At 36.5% G+C, this 6,081-nt stretch overlaps 1 non-coding gene across 1 annotated transcript; it reads left to right on the top strand.

Annotated features, from left to right (window-relative positions):
• The first annotated feature begins 618 nt into the window (after nucleotides 1–618).
• LOC130953850 (small nucleolar RNA R71) lies at nucleotides 619–725 on the top strand. The gene has a single exon (XR_009076015.1). It is a non-coding gene; the product is annotated as a small nucleolar RNA R71 (small nucleolar RNA).
• Nucleotides 726–6,081: the final 5,356 nt, after the last annotated feature.

Below are 6,081 nucleotides of genomic sequence, written 5' to 3' on the forward strand. Positions count from 1 at the left end.
GACTATATTAGCCAGGTCAGAGAGGCTCTGTGTGGGAGTCTCCATCTACTGCTGAGAGAGTTGGAATGGTCTGTTGTTGAACCAATTCTAGTTCGTTCCACTCTGATTGTTGTTGAAGCCTTGTTGAGGCCTCTGCTAGTCTCTCTACCCGAAGTTGGGGTGATTCCTCCATCCCTGATTGAAGGTATTCGAATAGGAATTATTATTGGAGTTTTTGGAGGAGTTTTCCATGTAGTTCACCTCCTTTATAGTGGTCCATGCAGTGTTACCAGCGTCTCCCTCATATGCTGCCCCTTGAGAGTTGGCAGTTGAGCTCTGCACTCCACTCAAGTACTGGGAGATCATGTTGATCTGCTGGGACATGAGCTTGTTCTGAGCCAAGATGGTGTCCAGTGTGTCCACGTCCATAACTCCTCTCTTCTAAGCCACCCCATTGTTCATAGGGTTCCTCTCAGAAGTGTACACATGTATTGGTTGTTGGCAACCATATCAATGAGCTCCTGCGCCTCTTCATGCATTTTCTTCATGGGGAGTGAGCCACCAGCAGAATGGTCCAATGACATCATGGATATCTCAGAGAGGCCATCGTAGAAGATCTCTAACATGGTCCATTCTGAGATCATATCAGGAGGGCATCTTCTGATCAGCTGCTTGTACCTCTCCCAAGCTTCATAGAGGGACTCTCCCTCTTTTTGTCTGAAAGTCTGGACCTCCACCCTAAGCTTACTCAACTTCTGAGGTGGAAAGAACTTGGTCAGAAATTTATTGACCACCTTCTCCCATGTGTCTAAGCTTTCCTTAGGCTGAGAATCCAGCCATAGCCTTGCTCTGTCCCTTACAGCAAAGGGGAAGAGCATGAGGTTGTAGACCTCTGGGTTCACTCTATTAGTCTTGATAGTATCACAGATCTGTAGAAAATCAGAGATAAATTTATTGGGGTCCTCTTGTGGAAGTCCATAAAATTGGCAATTCTGTTGCACTAGAGTGACCAGTTGAGGCTTAAGCTCAAAGTTGTTTGTACCAATGGCAGGTATGGAGATGCTGCGCCTATAGAAATACAGATGTGGGTGCAGTATAAAACCCAAGGACTTTTCTTGCATCTCCTCCAGCGTCTGAATTGGCTGCCATGGTTGTATCTTCAGCTTCTTGCTCAAGAGCATCCGTGAGATATTCTCTTTAACTCTGCTAGCTTGGGCTTGTTGTAGACGCCTCCTTAAGAATCTCTCAGGTTCAGGATCGGGATCAAGAATGGATTCTCTATCCATGTTCCTGATCATAAACAATAAGAAACAAAACAAGAAAGGAAGTTGGTGGTCTCTATGTTAGAGTATAGAGGACTCCCTATGAGAAATTATAATGAAAATATCAACTAAGATAGAACAAATAAAAAGAACCGGGAATAAGGAAAGGAGATTTTTTAAAAAACTTTAAATTAAAAGAAAAAGAAAGAAGTAAAAGGTTTTTTTTTTTTTTGAAAAAGGAAGAATTAAGAAAAGATGAGATAGACAATTAACTAACAAGATTTGAAATTAAAGATAGAAGATTTTATTTTGAAAAGTTTTTAAAATTAAAAGGAGAAAGTCAAAGAGAGATTTTAAAATTCGAAAGTTGGAAAGAAAAAGTTAAGAGAAAGAAATAAGATAAGATAAGATTTAAAAATTTAAAGATTTTAAAATTTAAATTTGGAAGAAAAAAAACTAACAAAATAATAACCGTTAAAAATTGAATTTAAAATAAAGATAAAATAACAAAATTTTGTAAATTAAAGAAAAAGATATGATAAGGATCAAAGAAGAAAAGATAAACAAAAAAATTAAATTTAAACAACAAGATATACTAACGGGACACCAAACTTAAAATTTTTAAATCAAGAAAGAAAAATATTCAAAATTTTCAAAAATTTAAAAGAAAAGTTTTTTTCAAAAATTTAAAAGAACAAAAAGACTCTAGAAAGACACCAAACTTAAAATTTGAAATTAAATCAAAATATGGTAACAAGAAAAACTCAAAAATTAAAAAGAGAAAGATAAGCAAGATTAGTTTTAAAAATTTAAAAAAAAAATACTAAAAGAACACCAAACTTAAAAATTTGAAATCAAACAAGTGAAAAATACCAAAAGATTCTAACACAAAAAAAGAAATAAAAGGTAAAACAAGATAGAAATCAAAAGTTCAAGAAAGCAAATAAGAAAAATTTTTCAAAAATCAAGAAGAAAGAAAAATAATTAACCAAAACTACTAAGAAACACCAAACTTAAAATTTGACACAAAATTTGAAAAAGAGAAAAAGATTACTAAAGATGAATTTTTGAAAAATTTTAAGAAAAGAAATAACACAATTAAAAGAAAAACTAGTAAAAGTACTTTATCTAAGTAACAAGACAACCGGTAGTTGTCAATCACGAACAATCTCCGGCAACGGCGCCAAAAACTTGGTGCACAAAATTGAACTCGCACAATTTCACCGGCAAGTGCACCGGGTCGTCCAAGTAATACCTCAGGTGAGTGAAGGTCGATCTTGCGAGGATTGTTGGATTGAGTAAGCAATAGTTATCTTGCAGAATTTAGTCAAACAAATAGAAAAGGGAGTTGTTGTTTGATGCGTGAGCATCTTTTTTATCTTTTCCTAGTGAATTTACACTTAAATTGTTGAGTTTAATCAAGAATTAATTATCTTTTAGCCACTATGGATGCTACTTTGAGTCTTGTGCATTTCTATTTATTTTAGGTAGCATTCAGCTGGATTTGATGGAGTTTCTGCAGTACAAGAATTAAAGGAGAAAACTAATGAGGAGCGACGCATACGCGTACCTGACGCGTGCGCGTGATTTGGAGCTTTCCATGGCGACGCGTGCGTGTGGATGACGCGTACGCCTGATTTGAAGATTTGCACAGCGACGCGTGCGCGTACTTGACGCGTACACGTGACACGCGGAAAAGACTATCGACGCGTGCGCGCGACTGATGCGTACGCGTGACATGCGCCACGTGCAGAAAACGCTGGGGGCGATTTTTGGGCTGCTTTTGACCCAATTTTCAGCCCGGAAAGCACAGATCAGAGGTTGCAGAGTGAAGGAATCAAGTGGTCCCCATCCATCAATTGAAGACTTGATGATTGTTATAATTAATTTTGATTTAAATTCAAATTTGATTTTTAAATTAGGAAAAGATATTACTTAATTTTAGAAAATAGATTTTTCTAAAATTAATTAGGATTAGTTATAAAAAGGGATTCCATTAGTTAACTTTTCATGCCATCAGATTGGAACTCAGTATATTTTACCTGAATCCTTATTTTCTCTCTGAACCATGAGCAACTAAACCTCCACTGTTAAAGTTAGGAGCTCTATCTATTTGTATGGATTGATTTTATTGCTTTTTCTATTTTAATTCATGTATGGATTTATAATTTAAGAATTGTGTTCACTCTTCATCTTATGAATTTGGGTGGAATGGAAGTATGACCCTCTTTTTATTTGAGTTCTTATATAACTTGGAAAAGCTCTTTACTTGAACAACAGCTTGAAAACATATTCTCCTAAATTTTAACAGGATACGTGACATATAATCCTTTTATTTTTGGGTAATTAGAGTTTTTGTGGCATATAAACTGGAATTTGATCATCACCCTCTAATTGGAATTAATTGACCAAGGAATTGGCTGTTGATGAATTTTAGAGGAGACTAGAAAGGTCTAAGAAATTAGGGTCTAGTCACATATAGTTTGCCATAAATTAAATCCTATATGATTAAAATAGTTAGTAAGAAAAGTTAATCCAGAAAAATAGATAACTCTGAAACCTTAACTGTTTTCTCCATATTTTATTTCCAAACCATTTACTTTACTATTTTAGTTTCTGCACGAGTGTTTAATGCTCTTTGAACATCCAACACTCTTTTCTGTTTGCCTGAGTAAGTTCATCAATCAACCATTGTTGCTTGATCCATCCATTCTCGTGGGATTGACCCTCACTCACTTGAGGTATTACTTGGTACGACCTGGTGCACTTGTTGGGTAGTTTGTGAGTTGTAAAATCACCGCACCATTGTTGTAGCCGTAAAATAAAATAATAAAGAGAGCAGTAAAAAAATTGGTGTAGAAACAATAATGAGAAATCAGTTAAGGCTTTGGAGATGCTTATTAGTACACGAAATCGTGATCTCACACACTTTCTTCACAACTCCGCGTAGCTGACCAGCAAGTGCACTGGGTCGTCCAAGTAATACCTTACGTGAGTAAGGGTCGATCCCACGGAGATTGTCGGCTTGAAGCAAGCTATGGTCATCTTTGTAAATCTCAGTCAGGCAGATTCAAATGGTTATGGGGTTTTGATAATTAAAAGATAAATAAGACATAAAATAAGATAGAAATACTTATGTAATTCATTGGTGGGAATTTCAGATAAGCGTATGGAGATAATTTGTTCCTTCTGAATCTCTGCTTTCCTACTGCCTTCATCCAGTCATGCGTACTCACTTCCATGGCAAGTTGTATGTTGGGGGATCACCGTTGTCAATGGCTACCATCCGTCCTCTCAGTGAAAATGGTCCGGCTACGAGTTACGTAGGGCTAATTATGGACTTGGATTGATATAGCTTATTTGACTTTCCTTTACTATTAGTTAGAGGATGATTTAGTGAGATTAATCCTTGCCAATTCTCATATTGTGGTTAGTGATTAGGATAGAAATCCTTGACCACCAACCCTTGCCAAGATCTTTTTAGCTATTAGTTTACTTTTTGCCATTTATCTTTCATGTCTCTTATCAAAACCCCAAAAATAACTCATAATCAATAACAAGACACTTTATTGTAATTCCTAGGGAGAACGACCTGAGGTTTGAACACTTCGGTTATTAATTTTAGAGGTTTGTTACTTGTGACAAACAATCTTTTGCATGAAAAGATTATTGTTGGTTTAGAAACTATACTTTACAACGAGACTTCAATAGTGAAATTCTAAACCGTCAAAAATCCAATCATCAATATCCAAATAAGTAAACGACTACCCAGGAATCGATCACCCCGAGGCTATCAAAACGGATATTCAAATAACAAAAAATGGCAGTCCAGGGATTGATCACCCGAGGCCAACAGAACGGATATCCAAATAACAAAACGGATATTCAAATAACAAAAAATGATGACTTGGAGATCGATCACCCGCGAAGCCAACAAAGCGAATATCCAAATAAATTAAATGGCTACCTCCAAAAGCTGGTCACCTCCAAGGCTAATAAAACGGATATCCAAATAAGCGAAATAAGGCAACTATTAAAATTGGCCCACCAAAAGGCCTAAAATAAGTTCACAATAATGGCCAAAAAGACCACACAAAACAAACATGAGCTGACAGTCTTTCAATTCATGGAAAGCCAAACTCACCAACAAAAATGGCAATAAGGTCTAAGCTAATGACTTTTGATAAGCGGATAATTTATACGCTTTTTGGCATTATTTTTAGGTAGTTTCTAGTATATTTTAGTTACTTTTTAGTATATTTTTGTTAGTTTTTATGCAAAAATCATATTTCTGGACTTTACTATGAGTTTGTGTATTTTTCTGTGATTTCAGGTATTTTCTGGCTGAAATTGAGGGACCTGAGCAAAAATCTGATTCAGAGGCTAAGAAAGGACTGCAGATGCTGTTAAATTCTGACCTCCCTGCACTCGAAGTGGGTTTTCTGGAGCTACTGAAGCCTAATTGGTGTGCTCTCAATTGATTTGGAAAGTAGACATCTTAAGATTTCCATAAATATATTTTTTTTGGTTTTACCCAAACGGTATCCCCCAACCCAACAAGTTAAGGACTAATCCGTCGCGGATCTGAGCTCCATTTAAATGTCTGCCGTTGGCCAATGAGTTGCTGCATGCACAAGGTGGGGTTCGAACTCCCGACACTTGCTTAAGCAGACAAGTGAGCTAACCACTCGACCAACTCAAGTTGGTTTCCAGCAATATATAATAGTCCATACTTTGCCCGAGATTTGATGGCCCAAACTGGTGTCCAAACACCCACCAGAGACCCTTTTCTGGCGTAAAACGCCAGAATTGGCACCAAAGCTGGAGTTAAACGCCCAAA

Source organism: Arachis stenosperma, chromosome 1 (assembly GCF_014773155.1).
Source record: "Arachis stenosperma cultivar V10309 chromosome 1, arast.V10309.gnm1.PFL2, whole genome shotgun sequence".
Classification (NCBI taxonomy): Eukaryota; Viridiplantae; Streptophyta; class Magnoliopsida; order Fabales; family Fabaceae; genus Arachis; species Arachis stenosperma.